Genomic DNA, 27098 nt, shown 5'->3' on the forward strand with positions numbered 1-27098 from the left:
TGGGCATATAGAAGGTGGAAGCCAATATCGCCCTTTAGTAAGAAATCAAAAACATGCTTTTGTTATTTGCTTTTTGCCCAACAATCTGATGTCTCCACCCTTTAGATGTAAGCATTGTGGTTCCACTGAACCTAGGGACTCCAAAATCCACAATAAAACCAAACTAAAACAAGGAAGCTTCCAAACATCCTCCATGAATTTTGAAGGAACAATTCCTCCACCCCATCCCTCAGGGAACTCAGAGAAAACCCATCTCCTCACTCTAGCCAATGGGGAATCGAGAGGTAATTAATTCCTCACCTAGAAGTGATTTTCTCCTAGTTACCTGCCAACTGAAACATCATTTCGCTACTCCTCTATGTACTCCTTGACTTTCGATTTTCCTTACCTCTTGCTTTGTGTTATCCCTTTTCCAAAACTCCCCCCTCCTCCTTTTCCTTCTACGTTCTTCTTCCCTTGTTAATTATTCAAATGCCTCTTCCTCTTTGTGTTATATTCTTCTCAATTGGTCAAATGATATTTTTACTTTAGACATTGAACTTTGTCTGCCACAACCTTGCCAACCTTTCCAATCATGCCACTTGTCCATCTGTCCCCCAGATTTATTTTTGTTGGTTGGCTTATTCCAATGGATGGCCAACGCACCTCACAATCTAGGAAATTTCCCATTTTCATCTTTAATTCATTGTCCTTTTTCCTTGTAGAATTTTCCAAGCAAGCACAGACATGTGTCCTTCTATTGCCACTCTAATTCAGACATACTAGCCCATTAAAACATACCAACCAACATTTAATGGTTGTCAACAAAATCCATATTTTTCTTGAAAATAAGTAAAATTGAGCATCGCAAGTAAGTCACCATCCTCAGTCCTAGAATTTGTGTCCCTTGACTTAATCCATTTTTTCAAATAATTGCATGAAATATTTACAATGCCTTTTCATAAATGGAAAAATGATCTAGGTTGTCACAACAATCCTTAAATTGGACTCATTCAAGGCCTATGATAGAGTGGATTGGAATTTCCTTTGATTTGTACTAATCCAGATGTGGTTTACACTACAGGTGGTCAACTGGATTATGGGGGGCATCTAGTCAGTTTTGTTTTTTGTTCTAATAAATGGGTCTCCATCTCAATCTTTCAAGCTTCCATGGGGTTTTGTTAAGGTTTTCCTTTGCTCCCCCTCCTCTCCCTAATTGTTACCAAGCACTTATTACATTGATTGCAAACTCCAGAGTCAGGGGTCTCCTTCACAACATTAAAGTGTTTGCTTTGGTAGCAATGTACAATTTATTATTTGTTGATGAATTTATTTGCAGCATCATGGGGGAGAGAAGGGATTTCTCCTTTCTCAAGAGCTTACTGGACCTTTCTTGCAAGGAAACATGTTTGGAGGTCAATATAAATAAATATTGTTTGATTCTCAATGATTTCTTTGAGGACTTTGTTGCTCAGGAAAAGCTCTCTTTTCCTTTCCCCCTCAAGTCCCTTGATGAGGGTTTGAAGTATTTAGGATTCTTTACTAAGCCAAAAAGTATCGTATTCTTAATTGGATATGGTTGGTAAAAAAATTAGAGGCTCAAAACTCCAATTGGGCCAACATATTTATTTCTCATGTTGGGTGCCTTGTGCTTCTAAAGTAAATGTTGGAGAGTATTCTAGTGTATTGGACATCTGTTGTTGCAGTGCCTAAAGGGGTTCTCTCTATCATTAAGAAGGTTTGCTTTCATTTCCTACGGGTCATAAAAAGTAGACACAAAAGTATTTCTTTGGTTAATTGGTCTTGTATTGCTGCCCTGAAAGAGTTAGGAGGATGGGGCATTAAGGATGTCCATTTATTTATAAAAGCATTGACAAGTAAAAATCTATGGAGACTCACTCAAAATTCCTCCCTATGGTATATAATTTTTCAATTAATTTTTTTCCAAGGAAATCAATGGTAGACTAGTTTCAGATTCCAAATTAATCATCTATTATTTCAACTGTTTGGAAAGCACTGGTCAGGGCATACCCTTTGGGTAGTGAATGGATTGTTAGGTGGGTGGGAGATGGTGCAAGAAGTGACTTTATAATTTCAACTTCCTTTGTTCATGCACTTGAAAATCAAAACATCTCTATTATAACTAATGTGAAGGCATAATCCCCTTAAATTAGGGGTCCAGATGGGTGGAAGATGACATAGGCCTTGGGGCTTGCTGGTGCCCTTGATAAAGAATGGGAAAGGTATGTTATTTTAACATTTTCTATTCATGTGTATATCATAGATGATATTCTTGATCAACTTTGTTGGTGAAATAATCCTCACTCAGGCAGATTCACAGTAAAACTTGGCGACAAAGCAGAGATTGACGATCAATCTGATACCCAAAAGATGTGGTCGTCGAAAGCAATTTGGGGAGTTAGTGCTCCACTGAAGGCCAAGCACAACTCTTGGTTGGATATCGACAGTAAATTCCTCAAATGGGACTCTCTTATCCAACAAGGTTGGGTGGGGCCAAATAGATGCCCCTTGTGTCAAAATGCTAACGAATCCATCGTCATCTTTTTGTTAAATACTCAGGCAACTTCGTAGTAAAACTTAGCTTCAAAGCAGAGATTAAGGATCGGTTTGACACTCAGAATACATCGCGGTGGAAAGAAATTTGGGGAGTTAGTGCTCCACTAAAGGCCACTCTCACCTCTTAGTTGGCTCTCAGCAGTAAACTCCTCACATGGGACCTCTATTCTCCAATGGGGTTGGGTAGGGCCAAAAAAAAAGTTGAGGAATCCCATCTTCATATTTTTTTCAAATGTAATAATGCTTCTTGGAGTCTATGAATTGTTATGGAGAGAATTCAAGCCTAAATCAAGGTAGAATGGCAAAACTATATGTGACATATTTAAGGCCTGAATGGTGGAAAAATAGGTAATGTCCTTCAATAGTCTTCCCTGTCTCTTAATTGCTTATATTTGGAGAGTCGTGAACCTATATGTTGTTTTAGGATTATTATATGCCCCCAAGGTGTGTGCAACAAAAGTGACAATTTTGGCCTATGAATTCAAGTTAGATCAAAAGCATAATAAACAAAGGATCCCTATCACACTAGAGGTTAATTATGACATTCCGTGGGGATACATTGACAACGCTACCCAGGGGTGTAAGGGTGGTTTTGTATTTTAGTCACAAACATTTTATATACCACTGCTATGCTCTTTGGAGGGGGTCAAGGTTGATTTCACAATTTTATAGTTTTTATTGGAGATGGCTAGGAAAAAAGTCTTGTCAGGACTTTAGGTGACGGGTGATTCAAAATTAGTTATTGGTTGGGCCAATCATAATGATAAAGTCTCTAATATCATATTGGACACCCTTCTTAGCAACATTCATGAGGTAGTAGACTCCTTTGAGCATATCTCTTTATGCCACATACTTAGGGAATTAAATTTGGAAGTTTATGGATTGTCAAAGGAAGCTTTACCTCTTCTAGTTGGTTTGATGGAATTATATGAATCTGTAGATATAAATGACATTGAGTCCATGTCGACCAAAATCGTTTCACAATGAATTGATTGTGTGGGCTTACAAGATGTAGGTATCTTGGGGAATCCATCCTTGTAGTTTGGATGTCATTTAATCTATTTTTTAGTTTCAGCTATACCCTAATATTGGCACATAGGTTCATAGAGAATGATTTTTGAGACTTTCATGACTGTGACTGGCAGACAATCATATGTATATATTTTTCTTAAATATATACCATTTTTTCTTTCAAAAAGAAAAGGTTAAACATATATACATTGAAAAAAGATGTAACAAGATTATTAACTATGAAGATTCATCCCCACTTAATCATGGAGGCCCTTAATCTATAAATAAACTTTGCTACAATGCCATAGGTGAAATACCATGGCTTACTAATACGAGATGCCCAAAACAACTCATGTTCATATTAGACATGTTTATATGATATTTTTTTATTTAATCAATTTAATTAAAAGGGCAAAAACAACATAACTATTTTTGAAATAAATCTTAACCTTTGACATATAACTACTTATAATCATATTATAAATACTTTGTAAAATTTACATCTCTACCATTTACTTAATAATTAAATTAAAACTATAAAAAACTGATTCCAAAATAAACACCTCTATCAACTTAATTAAAGTTTTATAAATTCATTAAATTAAAATTATATAACCATATTTTAATTAACATTTTGTTCTAACAGCTGTCCGTCTTTGGCCGTATTTATACCTTGTCAGTAACTCCCCTTAGGGCATTGAATATGACCTTAATGGGGGTAAGGTTTCTCTGTTACATATGAATGTCTGTATGTGGGTGGTATTTCCTTTTGCAAAAGACTTTCTCCATAGTAAAAGTGCACTGAATATGACCTTAATGGGAGTAATGGGAGTAAGGTTTTGCTTTAATATTTTTTTTTGAGCCTTGACTCTAAAATTTTAATGTCCGGGTACCTGTACGAGAATAACAGCGTTTGCACATGCAGAAACAGTGGCGGGGCTCTAAACATGGCCGCGTCTGTTCTGGTAAGTGATCAGAGAAGAACAAACTTGCATGCACAGTTCGAAAAGGATATTATCCACTGAGTCAGTTGAATGTTTCAACGATTATCGCTAGAAATGAACGCTGCTGACATTGCCCGGTCACTGCCAGAGGTGAATGCAGAGTTTAAAACTCTTCGTTGATAAACTATAATGCAGTTTACCTTCACCTGCCAGGAAGGAAACCATGATCATGGTATAATTGCAACAGAGGTATTCAAGTGTTGCAGCATGGGGGAGATTCAGAATACCGTGAGGAATTAATTGGGTGTGGACATACCAATCTCAGGCTTTTCATATTGGCTTTGAAAATATAGATGGGCACCGAAAGACATTACTAAGAACAGGTTAACAGTGTGAGATGAGCTCATAAGACATTACTAATTAAAGTTAGTATAGTTTTGTTTTTGGATTTTTATTTTTGGTAACAACTAAAAATATATTTATATATTTGGATTTTATATTGATACACCCATTCACCATTAATCCAAAGTTTCATAGGACATTAGGATTTTACATTATAGATAGTTTTGGTTTGTTTTAGTTTCTCAATTGGGAAATTAGACTAGTGGCGAAGCCAAAATTTCGTTAAATCTAAACATTAAAATCATGAAAGTCTAGCAAAAAAACATAGAGATTATTTTATGGGTCTTTACAACCTAGCTTAATCTATTCTCTAACATTTAAACAAAAAACCAGCAAAAGGATTTAAAAAAGCTAGGGGAATGATGACCTGTCATTTAGACTTAGAAGAGTTTGAGTGTTTCCACTGTGATTGGTTTATTGCCACTGCTTGGCGAAAAATTTAGATCTGAAGGAAGGACTAGATGGGCTTCAATTTGACTTAGACGTTTGTCCAAGTTTAATTTTGATGGAAAGATGTAACTTGTCCAACATGAGAATGATTTCCCCCTTAACCTCATTACAATCCAACAATACATGACCCAACAAAATTTTCAGATGCTAATAAAAAATATCAACACTATACATGTATTGGTTGTATCTTTCTTTGGTGTGCCCTATGTTGAGCACCCATTGTGCTACCTCTCTAGCCACTTTAGTATCCGTCAAACATTTGTGCTCTCCCGCAATATTACATTCCACCAAATGCATTGAAGTTTCAACTCTGTTTTAGGCACTAGAGCCTCCCTTTTCTTTGTAATAGGCCACTCCTCACTGGGTTTGAGTGCATTTATGAGGCATTGTAAGCCTTAAGAATGTCCACTTAGGAGAAGGAAGTGAAGGGCAAGGGAAGCCAAGGAGGAGAGGAGCTTGGGATATCAAGGTTGTTCTCAAAGATGGATTGGTTAAGAGAATAACTCAAAAGAGAAAGACAATGACCAAAAAAATGAATCCAAAGTGGAGGGGCAACTTAGCCAAACTTGAATGCAACTGTCCAAGGGAGGGGCCAAGTGTTAACACAACAACAAAGAAAAGAGGAAACAATGTCACCAACCCTCAAGGGACACGCTAGGGGAGAACACCAAAAATAAAGGAAACAATGAAGGAGAGCAAGTTGTCCACTACACATACTTAAAGTAGTATACCTAGAGGCAACCTCCTGCTATGCTATCATAATCAAAGAAAAATTTCCCATGAATGCTAATAATTCACCACACTAAAAGGCCATGTGCCCCAAATTAACATCTATGTCGTGCACAATACAAACACTTTCCAGAATGAATGGATGCATCTGCAAATTATGTGTGTTATACATGGGTGGGTGGGCTAAGAATGAACTCGATGATGGCTCCAGAAATCCATACCCCAATATCATAATGGCTATTGATATCCACTCAACCGCAACCATTCAACCAATACTACTTCTAGAGGCATCCGACATCAAATTGGACTGATGTTGCACAATCCTCTATACAACTACATGATGGCCTATTAATGACACCGGGGAGGGTGCATGGCCACATCCTCATCCATGAGTTCTTGGTGGCACAACAACCATGCACGCTTCCTCCTAGTGTGTCTCAATCACCCTATTTGAGGAGGCTATTTTTGAGTTGGTTTATCAACATGCTATGGTTTTTTACAATTTTGTTTGTGAAGAAAATAGACATCTTAGATTTTTACTTCAACATGCTTTATGACAAAGAAAATAATAGGAAAACTATTGTCATCAACTCTTATTAACATATTGTTGTAGATGTTTCTACTCAAAAAGCACATCTAAATCAAGATGAATTGGTATCATATTTACCATTTGCAAAGAGAAAATGCTAAGCAAGCTATTGCAACATTTTTGTAAGGTAAAACTATCTTTTACAAACTTTTTTTTCAGTGAATGCATTGTAACAATTAAAGTAAAATTATAGACACAACTCTTTTACATACAATTTATAGGAAATAATTTTTTACTTATTTCAATTGTAGCATATAAAGAAAAATCAACATCCCTGTAAATCCAGCAAGGGAGGTCCTCCCATTTCCAATTTGAACAATAGTTGTAAAGAAAATTGTTATAAATTTTCTTGAGATATTTGCTCTGCAAAGCTGCCACTCTTTCCCTGCCTGGATTTTTTCAAGCTCATAACTCATTGCGTGAATGGTTATGGTATCTCTTGACCTTGGATAAAGCATCCACTACCATGGAACAACTTTGTACCTGTCAATGTGCCTTTTTCCTTTCTGGTTTCTTATTTGGTTTCATATTCATAGTATTATTGCTTGGACTGCCAGCCCCTGTGATTGCTTGATGTTGTCACTCTGGTTGATTCTATGTGCATTACCTCTTTGGGCTCCTCTTCCCCCCTCATGTCTCTCCTTCTCTGAAAGCACATCCCCCAGTAGACACTCTTTCTCACGATATCCCCTCCAATATCACTTGCTAGTCATTAACCTCACTCTTTTGTAGAGCTCACATTCGTGGCTCATCCTACTCACCTATCTCTCCTATGTGTGAGTCTTTATCTTCTACCTTACATCCATCTTCCATTTCTTTGGTTGTGTCCCCTTTCTTGTGCTCCCATCATGCCTCGTTAGCGCACTCGTGTCTCTAGGGGAGCGATATCTTTCCAAGAACAAGCCAACTGAGGTAGCACATGTACTCATCACTAATTGGAGGAAATTGTTGCTTGGTTAAGAGAGATTACCCCAAGACATATTCAGGATGAGCTCACTCATGTCGAGAGAGATGGGACCTCCCAAATGCACCACCTCTCGGATACTAAGACCTGTCTTCGTTGAGCTGACTAATTAGGTGTCAGACATCAGGGATACATGTGGGGGCTTTAACTAGTACATGCACATGGTGGATTTGTATTGGCACATGAAGTTTCTCTTAGGCAGGGTTCTCCTAGAGCAATATGAGCATAGAGTAGATCTTCTCCACTCTATGGAACACTTGCAACAACACATGAACGACCTGGATCAACAGTTGGACAGCATTAAGCAACACCTTGGTATCCCTCCCCCAATTACAGGCACACCAGATAACAACAAGGATTCCTATATAAGTCACAACCACTGATTAAGACCACTCTATTTAGTCTCATGCGATGTCCCATGTTCTTTTTTCCTCGATTTTTTCAATTTGTATCCATGTTTGAAAAAATATGTATCTTAATCTTTATATCTTAAATTTTATACTTCTCAACATCTTGATGTCATGTACCTCTAGAATTTTTGGATATCGTTGGATTTTCTTAATGACCAACCACTTAAATTTTTTAATACTTTTTATGTAATTACGTAAAAGAAGAAACCAAAAAATTATAAAACATTCCATAAACATTCAATCAAAATTTTATAACTATATTTTAATTATAATTTTTTGTTATTTTTGGTGTCACAACTGTCTTTGGCCGTATTTGTACCTTCACAATAACGTCCCTGCATCAAAAGTAATATTAACGGAAACTCCTATTTCCACCTCTATAGCCTCATTAATGCGCGGCCTTTGATGATCTATAATCCACTTTATCTTCACCTGCCAGGGCGCCATGATGATGGTGAGCCAGAAAAAACAAGTAGAAGCATAATTGCAGTATTGTATTACAGTAGAGTAATTCAAGTATTGCAGTATTATGATGATTGTAAATCAGAAAAAATTAACATCATCTCAGGTTTAAGTTTCTTGGTATATATGCACATGCAATCCCTCCCAAAGTGCATCAGAATTTGATGTACACAGAAAACCAGACAATATGTTATGAGAACATGGCCACATCAAACCTGAGGGTTCGAGGGTTCAGTATGGAGGAGGGGTTCAGAATACCGTGAGGAATTAATTGGGTATTGACAGAGCCTTTCACATTGGACTTGAAAATATAGACAGACATTGAAAGACAGTACTAAGAAAAGGTTAACGGTGTGAGATGAGTTCATAAGACATTACTATTTAAAGTTCGTATGCATTTTCACAGTTTTGTTTTTGGATTTTTATGTATTTATGCATTAGGATTGTACATCATAGTTCGTTTTGGATTGTCTTAGTTTGTTATTTGGGAAAGTAGAATAGTGGAAAAGCCAAAGTTCCTTCTAACATCTAAACATTAAAATCATGAGAGTAGTGAAAAAACATGGAGATTATTTTGTGGATCTTTATAGCCTAATGTATTCTCTAACATGTAAACAAAAAAACAAAAAGGACTAGAGAAATGAGAGGAACTATGACACATGATTTAGACTTATAAGAATTTGATGTTTCCACTGCGATGGGCTCCTTATTGTTGCCTGGCGAACAATCTAGATCCAGAGGAAGATCAAGATGATGTTCAAGAGTCGATTCAAGCATTTTTCCAAGTTCTCCATGGAAAGTTGTAACTCGTCCAACATGAGGAGGATTTCTTCCTTGGTCTCATTGTGACCCAGCCATATATGGCCCAACAAAATTTTCAAATGCTAGTAAATATCAATCGTATACATGTATTAGTTTTATCTTCCTTTGGTGTGCCCTATGTCAAGCACCCATTCTGCTACCTCTTCAACCACTTTAGTATATGTAATTATCCACACTCTCCTACAATATCGTGTTCCACCACCACTATTTCATCTTGAATATTGTGTGGACTGTGGGTGCAATACAAACACATTGAAGTTTCAACTCTTTTTGGGTGTGAGAGCTTCCCTATTCTCTGTAGTTGGTCACTCCTCGCCAACTTTGAGTGCATTGACGAGGCACTTTAAGCATGAAGAATGTCTTCTTACAAGAAGGAAGCAAAGGACAAGGGAAGCCAAGGATGAGAGGAGCTTGGGACATCAGGGCTTTTCTAAAGAATGGATTGGTTCAAAGAAGAACTCAAAGGAGAAATACAGTGACCAAAAAAATGAATATGAAGTGGAGGGGCAACCTAGCCAAATATGATTGCAATGGTCCAAGAGAGGGACAGGGTGTTGACACAACAACAAAGAAAAGGGGAAACAACATGTTGTCCATTAGACATACTTAAAGTAATATCCCTGAAGGTAACCTCCTATTATGTTATCATAATTGAAGAACAAGAGCACATGAATGTTAATAATTCACCACACTACAAGGCCATGTACCCTGAATTAATGCACATTAAAACCACTTCCTGGAATGAATGGATGCATTTGCAAATTATGTGTGTTTTGCAATGGGTTGGTGGGCTACAAATGAACTCGATGGCGACTCTAGAAATCCATACCCCAATATCATAACTGCTATTGATCTCAAATTGATCACAACCACTAAACCAATACTAATTTAAGAGAAATATGACATCAAATTGGAGTGGTGTTGCATGATCCTCATCATAATTCATCATGCACAGGGTGATAACTCCGATTGGTCTGTCATCCGCTCACCTCCAAAAAAGCTCAATACTAATAAGAAAATCTAGATGAACTAGATAATACCACAACTAAGGACGATTCATCATGGTTTCTAGATATTTGTTTTCTATACCTCCAAATCCCTAAATTAACTAAATGCTGCAAGAATTAACTATCTCCATCGAGAAGTGGTAAATTCTCATATTGGGTTGTGCAATGGACAAGAAAGGAATTTTAATGACTTGAGGGGAGGGGTAGGGGGTGTTGCCACATCTCTCTACTATATTAGCTGGTGGGATTGCGACAACATGCATCCCCACATATCCCTTTGCAAAAAGTCCATTCAAGGAAGTTGAGTATTTCTAAGCAAGATTCCAACATTCTTGTTTTAGGGGGGAGTGTGGGTAGGTTTCCCAAGAGGATGAAATCAGAGAAGCCTAAGTTGAGCATCCCTCATTGTCCAACCTATTTCCAAACTTGTTTCCCCACTTGCAAACATGGTAGGGTATAATCATCAAGGTCGAGGAAAGGATAGTTGTAAATCTATCCAAGAGACTTTCAAGATGCTAGTTGTGATAATTTTTTCTTATAGGGGTTTCATTGAGGATTTTAAAATTCATGTTCATTACCAAGTGAGTGACACCTTCCACTAACACTTTGGTGTAGTCCAGGGATTGTGCAATTTGAGTTCCTTCTTCTAAGGCCCTCAATTTTTGCTACATTGTTATTGTTATATCCTAGTCACCCTAAATAGATGTATGGAGGTTCTCTTGAAAATCTCTGAGGACTCCAACATATCGTGCATGATTTGGATTTCCTTTGGGGGGGCAACCAAAGTTCAAATTGTAAAATCCCACTAGAGATTTGCTTATCATCCATAATATTATGCAATTCAAAATATTTCTCTTGTTGGTTCACCTAGGTAAAGAGCTTTGTTCCATCAAACTTCTTTAGTTTGACATTAGGAAAGTTCACTCTTTGGAAACCATCCATAAAAAAATCCATTATTGGAGTTAAAGCCCTGTGAGAAACTAATATTATCGAAAAATTGTTCAACCTCAGTAATATCTTTATTTTCATGTGTCTCTTTAGTCACATTTTTAGTTTTAGGAAGCCTCCCATATAGGGCTTGTATGATCAATGAATTTCCCATATTTAATCAATTTAATGTTGCCTATGTGATGTTTAAGGCTTCTTTTTTCAACTGATAATTATTTAATACTTTCTTTATCTTTATTGGTAAAAAAAATTCCATGTTGTTATAAAAATAATCACTCAAAATAAAACAACCCTTTTTTCTAGAGAGTTGGGATTAGGTTACATAATACTATAAGTTAATTTTGCAACCCATAGTCAAAATTTTATTTGATTAAAATTTATCAATACCATTTCATTTCTCTATTTGTGAAATTCTTTGAATGTGTCTATTTGTACTAATGAATGGCTTGACTATTCTGTTTAAATAGAAAACAATGCCAACTAAAGCATAACTCTAACATGGGCATTGGTGCATCCCACTAGTTGACTTATTTACAACCTATATTCAATGAAGCATTATCTCACTATGGATGTTAATCTTGATAAATGCAATTATTCTGTTCATGCTAACAATAATGAGAAACTATATCATAATCATCTAAACTTCATGACATTGGTGATGGAAGTGTTATTTCACTTGCACAAAATGCAAAGACATAAAGTGAGGAATAATTAACAAGTCAACAACTTGGAAACATTGCTTAGTGTTGAAAATAGAAACAAGAAATGTTAAAAATAACATCTAGAAATTCCAATTTAATTTGTCTTTGAATTAAATTGTGAATTAAAATGTAATTCTATTCTCATAGCAACTTGTAATAGTTAATTAAGTTAAATTGACTTAATTGACTTAGGAAATTTGAGTTGGAAGTCTATCTAGAGTCATGTAGAGTGATCCCTAAATTTTAGGGGCCCAGGTTGAGTTCTTTTGAGTTGTAATTAGATAACTCAATCTAACTGAGTTATAGTCAGTTAAACTAGTTCTAATTGTTGGAGGAACTAGTAGAGGTCTAGTAGTGGAGTAATGCACCAGTGCATCACCAGTACCACACCAGTTAACTGAAGATTCACTCACAAATAACTCATGCATGTCAGTTCAGAGGAAGACCCGGTTGAGATTAGAGTTTAGGGACAATGTATTATCAATTGTATAATTTTCTGAATTTTAAAGATGGTGCATGCAATCAGTTGAGGGCCTATGTTTGGATTGCATAGTTATGGAGAGGGAATTTATACATTAAATAGAGGTTAATTCTCTCAAGAATTGCACAAGGAAGTAGGGGCTTGGAAGGCTAGTAAATTGGCTAAGTGTTGGCCAGAGTCAGCCTAGGAAGAAGAGAGTTAGATTGTACTAGTGCAGGAATTGTTTAGGACGAACAAGCATTGTATTTTCTTCTCAGATCTTCTGGTTAATGTGATGTAGATAGTCAGTGTTTTTATCAATTGCTTTCCCTAGAGAAATATTGTGTTGTGTGCGATTGATATTCTTCCTCTTTCTGCTTATTATTTTCATCGATCATTTTTGTTTTCTGTCGAGAAGAGTAGAGTATATTCTTGTCTTTTGTTTTAGAAAATCACATAAGTTGTTGAACCTACAGTAAATATTTACACTTAGAACATGGGAATATAGAAGGTGGAACCCAATATCGCCCTTTAGTAAGAAATCAAAAACATGCTTTTGTCATTTCTTAAAGTTTTTATTTTTCTAAAATTACGTCAACCAAGACCCTTCCAGGTACTAATTCTAAGTACCAATAAATATCTATTGCGTACAAGTATTGGTTGTAGCATCCCCTAGTGTCTCCCACATCTATGACCAAGTCTACTATCTCATCCAAGACTTCTAAATAAGTTATATTGCGTCTCTCATCAACTAGCTCTTGTTCGACCTGGGTGATTTCTTCTTGGGTTGGTTGAAAGTGAGGTTGCAGTGCTTGAAGGCCGAGCTCTCAGCTCATAGATGAGCTTAAGAATGCCCACTCTCTTGATAGTAAGTCACACCATGTTAAACATTGGATTTTTAACAAGGCACTCTCAATCGCTTGGAAGGATCTAGACATAGAAATATAGCTGTAAGGATCTAAACATAGAAACACAACCAAACCACTATAGAATTGGGTTGGAGGAGGAGTTATGAACACACAAAATACCTAAGGAACCTTAGAAGACCCAAAAGGCATAGAAACAACAATGTTGATAGGGAAGGATGAGGAGACAACTTGGCTATGTCAGCCCGAAGTTTGCAACCACAATAAGGAAACAAGGAGCTTGGCATTTGAGACAATAGAATAGAATGAGAAAAGATTGGACCCAAAATCATTAACCATCTAGAAAATGATTGCAAGCCAATAAAGGGATAAGGGATAACAAGTTTCTTCCAACCCAAATTTAAAATATCAAAGCAAATTCACTTGTAGAGCCTCATCATAATTCATCGTGCAAAGGGTGATTCTCTGATTGGAGTGCCAACCTCCCACCTCCAAAAAATCCCAGTAATGATAAGAAAATCTCTACAACTATCTCATTCCACAACCGAGGGGTGGTAAATTCCCATGTTGGGTTGTGCAATGGACAAGAAAGGAATTTTAATGAATTGAAGGTGGCATGCTACCTCGTCGTTTGATCTAGGTGGATATTGGTGGCCACCCACCTATTCCACCCAGATCTCCAGTTGGTTTCATCCATTTCCTTGATTATAGCAGCATTTACTATTTTTAGCAGTTTTCATGTCCTGAACTTTCGAAGTTGTTTTGACCCCTTAAATGACATTTTTTTGAGGAGCGCAGTAGGCTCATAATCGTAGGCAAGTTCTGCGGAAAATTCTATATATATTTCTAACGATATATCGTGCGTGCCAAACTAAGATCATATGACCAAGTTACGACCCCGAGAAGTTGACTACCCAACTAACTCAAACTCAGCCCACAAACTCTTGGTGTTTCATCTCCTGGGGTACAGGTTTTGGTTGTTTAGGGTTTTCCCTTGTGGTTCAATAAAGAAAATGCCCTTGAGCCTCATTGTAACATGGTTCAGAGGGTTCAGAGGCATGTAGCCACCACATATCTTCTTAGATATAAGCTACCATCGCCCGAGCTAGTTTATTTCCATTTTGTATGTAAGCATATTTTAGTTCTTTGATATTAATGAAATGAAGTTTTATTTCTACTAGATCTATGAGTTTATGTGTATATCCATAGTTTATTGCATTCCTACATAAGTACAACCAATGGTATTAGAGCAATTTACTCTTTCTCTATTTTTCGTTGCATGTCCCCAACAAGGTCAAGGTATAAGGAGTTAGGGCTCGAATTGGTTGAACCTTTGCAAGACTAGCCTCGCAAACCCCTACGGCCTCCCATGACAAAATAAATGAAAGACGAGGGGTAGGATATCCTTTCAAAATATTGCTCGAGGAAGTCCTTGAGTGACAGAGGAACGCGGTGATGGATAAATTTGCCCAGATCCTTTGGTGGCTACCCACAGGTCACACATCTGCATCTAAAACCACTATGGAGGCACCCCTTCTTTTAAGGTACAAGTTAACTTTGACATTGCCATATTTGAAGGCCAGATAGATGCAAATGTCGTAGATAGATGGTTAAATTTGTTGGAAGGACAATTTTCGGTTCATGACTTTTCCAATCGGGAAAATATTACTTTTGCACTCCTCAAAGTCACCCCACATGTCAAAGACTAGTGGGAAACCTACTGTGAACAAAAGGACGAGAGGGAATCCTCACTGTTTTTAGCCGCACACATTTGGAATTATTTCTTAGACGCCATCAAGGAAAAATATTACCCTATTGATAGCTATGAAGATAAATACATAAAGTGGACAACATTGTGGCAAGGATGGGACCAAGATGTGTCGTAGTTCACAAATATTTTCCATACCCTTTGCACGAAGTTGGGTGTCAAGGATTTTGAGAAAAATTTGGTACTCAAGTATCGTGGTTGTCTACATAAGTACATATAGGACGAGATGGAGTTCCTGGACATCTCCTCGCTTGGAACCACCTATCGATACCCTATCAAGATAGATCAAAAATTTAAATAGAAGAAGCAAGACTTTGGATTAGCAAATCCGAAGCAAAGGAAAGGTGCCCCCAAACCACAGAACAAAGGAAAAATCGAAGGCGAGGTGACCCAGGACAACCCCTCGAAGCCGCAAGCAAAGGAAAAAACCATGAAGACAAAGAAGGACATAGGGAAATGGTGTGATTTCCATAAGAACCCCACTCACAACACAAGTGAGTGACGAGCCAAACAGTCACTGGTGCTCGAGCTTAAGGTTTCCGAATCAGATGCATATTCTAACTCTGAGTCATAAACTAACAAGGGGAATGAAAAAGGGAAGCAGATTATTGATGCCGAGCCTAATGCCACCGTTGCCACCACCAAGATCCAGAAGGTTGAGCCCGAAGATCTAGAAGGGGGGGGGGGGGGGGGCAGCTCTTCTACTCACAGATGTGAGTGAAGGGTTCTCTAGTGCAGTTCATTATCAATACCGAAAGCCAAAAGAACCTCATTTCAGGAGAGGTCATGAAGTGGTTGGGCCTACCGACCACACCACACACGTATCTGTACACCATCGGGTGGCTCCACCAAGGGCGAGATCTCTGCATCAATCAATAATGTCACCTTCCCTACAACATCAAGCCCTTGACATATGAGGTAATGTGTGATGTTACTCCTCTTGAAGTTTGTGATGTATTATTAGGTCAACCATACCTGTGGAAGCATCATTGTTTGTATGAATCTAGGCCTCACACTATCGTTATTTATTTGGGAAATAAGTTATACATGATACCAGAGTTAGCACCGCTTACCGCCATCTCCTTGATCTTTGCAAAAATAAATGTAGTAAGATCATTTCCAAGATCAGGAAATTTGTCGTCCTTATGGTTCACTCTCAGGGCAAGAAGAATATTGTGGGTGCATCCACAACCTCCAAACATGGCTCTTCCTAATAACAATAGCAAATGGAAAAGGTCGTGGAAGAGTACAGAGACATCTTCACCTCACCCACAGGGGTACCCCTACACTGTTCGGTCAAGCACTTCATTGATCTAAACCCGTGCACACTGCTACCCAACGGACCAATATACTGATGCTCTGTTCTAGAGAACAATGAAATTAAGAGGCAGATTCAAGAGTTGTTGTAGAAAGGGTACATCAGGCCAAATTCATCACCCTGTGGAAGCCCAATCATGTTGGTACAAAAGAAAGATGGCATTTGGAGACTTTGTGTTGACTATAAAGTGCTTAATAAGATCATTGTCCAGAATAATATCCAATCTCATGGATTGATGACCTTCTAGACCAGCTCAAGGAGGCAAAATATTTCAACAAGATTGACTTGAAGTCTAAGTATGACCGGGTACCAATTGAACCTCCGATGTGTGGAAGACTACCTTCAAATCCAAGGAGGTCCTTTTTGAATGGTTGGTCATGCCATTCGGGTTGACGAATTCCCCTACAACCTTCATGCAATTGATGGACAACATATTTCAGCCCTTTACCAACTCGTTCGTGGTAGTGTACCTAGACGACAACCTGATCTTCAACTAGAGTTGGGAAGAGAACATACACAATATCCAGCAGGTCCTCCAAACCCCGTGACAACACAAATTGTGTGCCAATTCGGAGCAATGCACTTTTGGTATGACCCAGGTTCAATATCTGGGGTACATTATTAATGAGAAGGGTGTGCATGTGGACCCAACCAAGATACAATTTATTCGAGACTGACCAGCCCCAACCACTCGCATAGATCTCCACCAATTTCTGGGTCTTACCAATTTCTATCGCAGGTTGATTGGGATTCTCTCATATCACCTGCCCTTTGAGTAAAGTCACCAAGGGAAAAGCAAAAGCAAAGTTCTTTTGGTATGAATCCCAACACAAGGCATTTTTCGAGTTGAAGCATTGCATTTGCTTTGCACCAGTGCTCACATTACTTGACCCACAACAACCATTTGAAATTGAGACAGATGCCTCCGACTATGTTATTGGTGCAGTTCTTACCCAATAGGGGCATCTAGTGGCATATCACAATGAGACACTTTCAGATATAGTATGAAATTATCCCACTTATGACAAAGACATGCATTCTATTGTGCAGGCCTTTCAAGAATGGAAACATTACATTCTGGTGAAGGAAACGATCATTTACACAAATCACCTACCCCTGCAGTTCATTTTGACACAAGGGAAGTTGGAGAACGATCGCCATAAAAAATGGTCCACATATTTGAAAAAATTTCATTTGAACATCAAGTACAAGAATGGAAACACCAATAATGTTGTAGACTGTCTCAGCTGACCATCGGTCATGGCACTTACGACTGTGCTTGAATCTTGTGGACACGAGACTTCAGGGTGGTCACATTTTTACAAAATCAATCCAAAATTCGGCAACACCTACGAGATGCTCCTAGAAGGCAAGCAAGTTGCAGATTTTCACCTCTAGGGTGCACTTTTATGCCACATGGGACACCTTTTTGTTCCTACAAGTGAGTGTGCCAATATGATTTTGGAGGTGCACTGCAATCAGGTCGTTGGACACTTTGGGGTAGAGAAAACAGTGGCAATGTTGCAAAAATAATTTTATTGGCCAAACCTTTGACATGATGTTGGGAAGTACATCAGATCATGCATTGCTTGTACCATTTCCAAACAACTATCAAGAATAAAGTTTTATATACTCCTTTTTCTACTCCTAGAAGCCTTTAGAATCCATCTCCATGGATTACATGTCGAGACTTCTTCCTACTAAGCATGGCAACAATTGCGTGTTTGTGTTCATCGAAATATTCTTTAAAATGGCATGGTAGCCTGCAAGAAGAGTATCACATCAGAAGCCACTGCTAAGCTCTTCTTTGATTGAGTGTGAGTGCATTTTTGGATCCCAATGTCCATTATCTTAGACTGAGACAACAAATTCTTGAGAATATTTTGGTCAAGCCTCTGGTCAATACTAAATACCAAGCTCACTAATTCCATGACCTTCCACCCTTAAATTGATGGCCAAATAGAGGTCGTCAGCAGGATGATCGTGCACATTTTGGGCATGTACAACTCGAAGCATCTACACACATGGGATGAAATCATCCCCTATGTCTAGCACAGTTGCAACAAAGCCCTCCATAGCTCCAATGGCCACAACCTTTTTCAAGTAGGGTTAGGATTAGAACCACTATGTCCCATTGATGTGGCCATACCATTTGCAGCTACTCAAGCAGATTCGAATCATGTCCAATTTGAAGCTGACCGTGATAACAAATTTACTAAACACATTCATCACATTCATCAGTAGGTTGATGAGCCCCAAAAATGGACAAATATTTGGGCCCATTCAACCTCCTAATGTGACTTGATCCACCATTCTCATTTGTTTATTGCATGTTTTTGATTATTTTTATGTTAATAGAGTGAATTTGGTTAGTCATTATGCCAACAAGTCTAATGGGTGCTTTGTGTAGCCTTGTTGGTCAACTTGGAGACAAAATTGAAGGTCTTAATGAGCACTTGGCAGCCAAATTCGTGGAGAACAAGCTAGAGGATTTGTAGGAAGGTGTCCCCCTCATTTATGGACCCTTACCTCGAATTCTCCACCATCAGCTCGGAGTTCAAAGGCCACCAAATCAATGAGCTCAAGGGCAGCCAAGCAAGTCAAGTTGGACTGCTGTTAACTACAAGTCTTGGGCAGCCAAGTCCCTAACTTTTAGGAGGACTGTTGGGTCCTCAAATTGTATAAATAAGAAGGCTTGGGGCCTCATTTTGGTTAGCTAGTTGGTAGTCATTTTTGGTAGCTAGTAGTTAGTCATTTCGTAGCAGCTAGTTAGTCAATTTGGTTTTCGCTCTTTGTAAGCCAGTTTTGGCATGACATTAGACTTTTGATTATGAATAAAAGCAAGCAGTTTTGGATCAGATTTTGAGTTTTTAAAGGAGCCTAAAGCTCTCGGGGTTGGGCCCAACCTGAGAGCTCAGGCCTCCTTCCTTTGTATCAATATTGTTCCTTTCGCATTTCGTTTCCATTTTCCTTTACATGCATTCGAGTATAGTTGCTGATTTGGATTTCCTGTAGAAGTCAAACAGATTGGTTTTATTAGTTAGAATTGTTGTAGTTGTTTGGAAGTAGGCTGAGGCATTACTTAGATCCATTCATGCACTTTTATATTTAGCATTACTTCTTCATTCCACTGCCATGCATGAGTTTCCTTCACAATTTATATTGCTGTTCATTGATTTTATGTCACAGGTAGCTCAGGTTGAAGCATTCTCGTTTTGGTGACACTCATAAACAATTTGTTTCATCTGCACTGCTCCATACCACTCCATTACCTTCCTCCTCTTGTCAACCACACCTAAAGCCACTCAGCCACTCTCTGTTCAGCTCATTCAACCTCCAGCTCTTCTATTACTCACATAGCCCCATCTACTTAACCTTTCATAGATACCATCCTTCCATTCACCAACCCACTCCCTACACTCACTCCCTATCCCATTCTTCCACTTCTGAGCCATCACCAGCCTTATTCCTACCTTACACATCTCCCCCTACCATTCCATCACTCCTCCATCACTTCAAACACTCACGGTAGGTCATCCTGTAGCCGTTTGTAGACATCCTGTAGAAACCAGAGTATCCTGTAGGATCCCCTGCAGCCATCCTGTAGGAGGCCACTCTCTCGGTTGCTGAGCATCTGAATGCGAGGAACCTCTGTGGATGGATGTTAAGGATCCCTAGGGACCTCTCCTAGCCTTCCCAACCTGTCCCACGCTTTCCTTCCTTCTCCATCCCATCTGCACAATCAAACCCTAGTTAGCACAAAATCACAATCATTCCACACACTTAAGGGAAAAATACAAAAACATATCTTTCATGATGCAAGTAGTTTAGATCCATGCATTTGCACTTATTAGAGGTAACAACAGCATTGGTAGAAGTTTCATTCACATGTTTTGCATTGTAGAGGTTAGACTAGTTAAATTAGGGTTTCCTAGGTTTACATGCTTTGATTTGCTTTCAGTCCATTTTGTCAAGTAGAGTAGTTTTCATTTGAGAATAGCTTTCGTCCATCAATTAGCAAGCTTCTTCTGAGAGCCTATAGAAGTTGGCTTGAGCCCTAGCGGACTTGTGCCAGCTGACCAAGTGACAGCTGCGACAAGAGCTAGTACTTGTGCATACAGCACCGTCGCTTCCTAGTTTGTACGAACTACCGGGTTGATAAAATGAGAGACGGGAAGCCCCAGGAGTTGTAGCATTATTGCTACAATACTGGAGCTCGCCATCTTTTTGGCGCCGTTGCCGGGGAAGCGGCAGAGTATTGGTGATTGTTGCTATTCTTCTATTTTCCTTTACAACCTTCTGCTAAGTAGTTTATTTCATTTCCCTTATGCAATTTCATTTATGCAAAAGTAGATTAGCATTTCTTGCTTTCATAGATTAGTATTTCCTGCTTTCATAGATTAGCATTTCCTGCTTTCCTAGATTAGCATTTCATTTCTGCAAGCGTAGACTAGCATTTCATTCTTGCAATTTCATTTGAGCAAAATAGATTAGTCCTTTCCTGCTTTCATTTCAATTCCGCATTTTCATTTTCGCAAGATAGTTAGTTGCAGTTCAATCTATTTCAGTTTTGCAAGTAGAAGTAGGAAAAAGCAAAAATCAACCAAAAAGATTTCATTTCATGCCTTGTAGGAGTAGAGATAAGTTAGAAAAATGATTGCACAACACCCCCACTACTTCACACAGCCAAGATTCTCTCTTCTTCGATGGCTGTGATTGAAGAACCCCTGGGTGGACATCAAGGCATATTTAAAGAACCTCTAGGGGAGAAGAGAAAGAAACACTCCTCTGAAGCAAATGGCTACAAGCAGAAATGTTGAGAGCAACATCTTGTCCAAGGATGAATTTGAAAATCAGATCAAAGATTTCAAAAGAGATATGAGGAAGTTTCTTGCCATGCAACTGGATACCTTGCGGATCCAAAAGAAGCAAGAAGAAGCCAAGAGGGCTTTGGTCATTTTTTGTCGTAGGTGCCTTAAAAAGCATCCCAGGAACGAATGTCCAATGCACTCCCTAGAAGTGTGTTTTGTATGTGAAGAATACCATCCTACAGATCAGTGCCCTTCCTTGCCCAGAATCAAAGTTGCATATCAAAGAGCCAAGGGAGCCACTGAATCACTCTATTATATGAACCAAAGGAGGCCACATGGACCTAGATCTTACCAGCAGGAGATGCAAGGGATACCCGAGACCTATTATGACCCTTATCAAGCCACTTTCATGCCTTCTTGGGATCCCCCTGCTCATCCTTCCTGGTCTACACCTCCTCCTTGGTCATATTCTCCTTGTTCCTTCACAGATCCATATTATGCCCAACCAGTTGCTCATTCGTTTCACTCTTATGCTCAGCCACAGCCTCAATGGAATGCACCTTATCAGGAGTGGAGGCCCCAGTACAACTCTCATCCCGCTCATTTTCCTCCACCACCTGCTCATCCACAACCATCGCCTCCTCCTCCACCAAGGCACCCCCAAATGCCTACCCAACCACAATGCCGTCCATCTCCATCTCAATTTCACACCCCCACTCACTTACCCGTACCACCATTTCCAAAGCCATACAATGGAGCAGCTCAACCCCATTGCAAATCTGAGGCACAACATGTGCAAACAACTCCTCTTGAGCTCAATGATCTTCACCATGGCTCAGGAAAAGCATTGCAAAAAAGAGATCATCTTGAAAGCATTGAAGGATCACATCTAGTAAAAGAAGGTTCAAAAGAGGAGATCAAGGAACCATGGGCTGCACTTGATGGAGAAAAGAGATCTAAATCAAAGTTCGAGAGAGATCCCTCATGGTTACCATCAAATCTTCCATGTACTCAAGAGGAAGATCAACAAAAAGAGGAAGATCAGAAGATCATGATAGAAGGTGACATGAAGAATGATCCAGATCAGCAAAAGAACCAAGGATATCAAAGCTATATTGAGATATGGTTTCAGAAGGTCACTCAGATGCAGCAGTACTTTCTTCCTCAGTTTTGTTTGATCCCTTCAACGCCAGATCATTTGGTCTCTGAGATCTGGATACTTGTCCAAGCATGCATTTCGAGCCTTCACATCATTTTGTCTCTAATCTCGATGTGCACATGGCTCCATTGGAAGTATTCTTATACTTGAAAATGATTTTGTTTTTCAAGTAGGGTAGGGTAGGAAAACTGAAAAAAAAGAAAAAATAGAGAAATGAAAAAAATGAAAATAAGAGAAAAATAAAAATCTAAGGTGAAAACCCCTCGGAGGCACCTTAGATTGGCTCATTGATTGAAAACCTCCATGAGGCGGTCAATGGGTTGGAAAGAAAAGAAAATAAAAGAGAAAAAGATCTTTGGGTGAAAACCTCCCTTGGAGGCGCCCAAGGCAGGCAATTAGGGTGAAAACCTCCATGAGGCGCCCTAGTTGTTTTTCAAAAAAAAAAAAAAAGAGAAAAAAAAAAAAAGAAAAAAAAAAAGCTAATCTCCATTGAATAAGTTTATGTTGCAGCAATGACATTTCAGGTTGCAAGAAGGATGTTTCATGGCAGGAGGAGCACTCAAATCAAGGTCAAAGGAGTTTTTGTGCCTTCTACAGGAAGTTTCGTATCTTCTACAGGAAGCTTACAAAGAAGCCAAATTGATCTCCGAAGAGGACCTGAAGGCTTGGAATATGTCCATGAGGCCTACACTCATCCATGTTCCCACTCCTCACCCCTTTTCCATCATCTTTTTCATGTCATTATGCTTCTTTCCTCAAAACTGTGTCTTCTACAGGAAAGCTCTGAATTTCTACAGGAAACATCCTGTAGAACCTTTGGACGAGCCAAATCCAATTTCAAAAGTGAATCTGATGGTGGGAGCCTATTGGTTAGGCCTGCAAGCACTTGTGTGTCCATCCCTTGCCTTCATCCATCATTTTTTCACCTCCTTGTGCTTCTCATTGTGCTTCTACAGGATCTTCCTGTAGAAATTGTGGGAAACTAGGCATGCATTTCAAAAAGTGGTTTGGCGAGCATGGTAGCTTCCTCAAAGGTTCAAAAGCCCTCATGCCATCTTCCAACTCCTCCTCCATCGTCTCCATACCTGCATCACAAACAAAATTCATTTTGTCATACCATGCAAGCACATGCAAAGTACCTTGAAGCAAAAATCCATAAAGCAGAATTTGTTTTTGCCATAACTTGAAAACCATGCATCCATTTGACAAACCGTTTTAGGGGGAATTGTACAAGGTTGATGACAACATGCCTGAGCAGTTTCATGCAATTCCGATGCACGGTTTTCAAGAAATCAGCCTCCATCACCATCAGCCATTTTTGCATTTTCTCCATAATCGTGCATCCGTTTCAAAACCTGTTTCATGGAGAGATGCACGTGGGTGATAGTAGCCTACCCAAGCAGTTTCAGCCAATTCCGATGCACGGTTTCCGAGAAATCGAGCTCTGAAATCTTCAGCCATTTTCCAAGTTTCTCGAAATCCGTGCATCCATTGATCACAAATTTGCTATGGGAGATGCATCATGATGGTAGGAACATGTCCACCGAGTTTCAGCTCAATCCGGTTTGCCGTTTGGGAGAAATGGCAAAAAGAAGTTCTGGTCCTGTGGAAATTCAATGGCAGCAGTTTCAGGATGCAGATCTGAACGTGGAAATGAACTCTTGTTGCATGCATCTGGCCAGAGGACACCTGCACAAGAAAACCAGCCATGGATTAGCAGCCCAGCCACATGCAACCAGAAAAACTAAGCATGCAGCAGCAAAATCAGAGCAGGTAGCAGCCAAAAAGCTTCACAAGCAACGGTTTGACTTCAGGTACGTGACAAAACCTATTCATCTATTGCATGAATCTAGTCTAAGAATTGCATGAACGAATGGAATGGTGATTAAGCCATGAATGTAGCAAGACACCCAGTTCTCTAGCACTCAAGGAAAAATCACGTAGCCTACGTGTATGGTCGTTCATGGAAAATTTGAAAAACACAGTTAGTGGTATATTTGTTGAACTTCAGTGCACAGGGCATCAATTAATTAACAAATAGAAGGGTTCATGATAGCACAGCAGTTCATATGCGCCAGCACACGTTTTTCCACCTCACCACAAGTCACGCAGTAATTCAAGGGACGCTCGGCTGAAACTCTCACCACTCTTTGTTCAACTGCGGTCAACTGAAGCGCATGTCCACCATCCAGATCAGTTAAACAATGGTGCTCTACCGATTTCTGCCTTTCATTCTCGAGATCTCTTCAGTTCCTTAAACAATTCCCGCTTGTCGCACCGTTGATCAAATTTCCTTCAAGTCAAGAGGACTGAGTTGAATTTCTCCAATGCCATCCGCTCAGATCCATTTCAGATTTCTTATGCATTAAGAGGAGACTGATTTCATATATACCTATCATCATTTGTAGCTGAGTTTCATGTTCAGAAAAAGGATCAAGCTTCACTCATATAGAAGCCCGAAATTTCCTTTCAGAAATCAAATATGTCCTCCAGCACTTAAACCCAAGACTGAAGATTGTTCCCTTGGGTAATTTTAAGAGGTTTAAATGTCCACATTCCACAGAGGCCGGATTGATCTCTGCACTCTCATTCACTCAGCCTAAACTTCCAGGGTTCATCTCAGTTTTTGTGCATCAAAGAACATACTGATTACATGTATTGGTGGCTGTCTTTCTGATTAGAAAAAGGGCTGTTCTGTTCTGCATCTCAGACTTATTTATGTGCCAAGGACATGCTGGTTATTTGGAATGATGGCAAATTATTATTTTATTTAAATGGTGGTGACACCCGTGGTGACACCCGTGTCTACAGGAAAGCAGAAACAGGCTTCTACAGGAAGCCCGAAATTGGCTAAAACAGGGTCTTCTACAGGAAGCCTTAAAAAGGCGAAACCCAAGGAGAAGAAGGCGGACATCCTAGCTAAGGAGGCAGCAGCCATACTTGCCACCATTAGCACACCTCCAAGACCAAAAAGGAAGGGAAAGAGGCAAACCTTCATGTACTTTAAAGTAAAAAAGGAGCACACAAATAAAAGTGGGCAAACCCAAATCACTGTCAAAGGAGCATATCGTCATTAAGGACACGAAGGCTAAACAAAGGGAGGAGCCTCCTTCAAAGATATCCATCAGCTATGAATAGGGAAGCTCGAAGACATCCACTTAGAGAGAAAGAATGAAAATGTTGAACACAAAGGCCTTTCTACAGGAAGCTGGCAGACTGTTTCTACAGGAAGCCAGCGAACAGTTTCTACAGGAAAGTTTGAAAAGCGGGAAGCCAAAGGAGAAATCGGCTGAGATGTTAGCCAAGGAAGCCACCAGGGCCATCAAAGACAAGGGGAGAGATTTGGTTGCTCAGAGGATGAGCAACACTTTCAGTAGGGGGGTGATGATGAGCCCCAAAAATGGACAAATATTTGGGCTCATTAAACCTCCTAATGTGACTTGATCCACCATTCTCATTTGTTTATTGCATGTTTTTTATTATTTTTATGTTAATAGAGTGAATTTGGTTAGTCATTATGCCAACAAGTCTAATGGGTGCTTTGTGTAGCCTTGTTGGTCAACTTGGAGACAAAATTGAAGGTCTTAATGAGCACTTGGCAGCCAAATTCGTGGGAGAACAAGCTAGAGGATTTGTAGGAAGGTGTCCCCCTCATTTATGGACCTTTACCTCGAATTCTCCACCATCAGCTCGGAGTTCAAAGGCCACCAAATCAATGAGCTCAAGGGCAGCCAAGCAAGTCAAGTTGGACTGCTGTTAACTACAAGTCTTGGGCAGCCAAGTCCCTAACTTTTAGGAGGACTGTTGGGTCCTCAAATTGTATAAATAAGAAGGCTTGGGGCCTCATTTTGGTTAGCTAGTTGGTAGTCATTTTTGGTAGCTAGTAGTTAGTCATTTCGTAGCAGCTAGTTAGTCAATTTGGTTTTCGCTCTTTGTAAGCCAGTTTTGGCATGACATTAGACTTTTGATTATGAATAAAAGCAAGCAGTTTTGGATCAGATTTTGAGTTTTTAAAGGAGCCTAAAGCTCTCGGGGTTGGGCCCAACCTGAGAGCTCAGGCCTCCTTCCTTTGTATCAATATTGTTCCTTTCGCATTTCGTTTCCATTTTCCTTTACCTGCATTCGAGTATAGTTGCTGATTTGGATTTCCTGTAGAAGTCAAACAGATTGGTTTTATCAGTTAGAATTGCTGTAGTTGTTTGGAAGTAGGCTGAGGCATTACTTAGATCCATTCATGCACTTTTATATTTAGCATTACTTCTTCATTCCACTGCCATGCATGAGTTTCCTTCACAATTTATATTGCTGTTCATTGATTTTATGTCACAGGTAGCTCAGGTTGAAGCATTCTCGTTTTGGTGACACTCATAAACAATTTGTTTCATCTGCACTGCTCCATACCACTCCATTACCTTCCTCCTCTTGTCAACCACACCTAAAGCCACTCAGCCACTCTCTGTTCAGCTCATTCAACCTCCAGCTCTTCTATTACTCACATAGCCCCATCTACTTAACCTTTCATAGATACCATCCTTCCATTCACCAACCCACTCCCTACACTCACTCCCTATCCCATTCTTCCACTTCTGAGCCATCACCAGCCTTATTCCTACCTTACACATCTCCCCCTACCATTCCATCACTCCTCCATCACGCCAAACACTCACGGTAGGTCATCCTGTAGCCATTCGTAGACATCCTGTAGAAACCAGAGTATCCTG

This window comes from Pinus tabuliformis, chromosome 7 (genome assembly GCF_031772625.1).
Source record: "Pinus tabuliformis cultivar Carrire ecotype Pingquan chromosome 7, CPIR1, whole genome shotgun sequence".
Taxonomy (NCBI): domain Eukaryota; kingdom Viridiplantae; phylum Streptophyta; class Pinopsida; order Pinales; family Pinaceae; genus Pinus; species Pinus tabuliformis.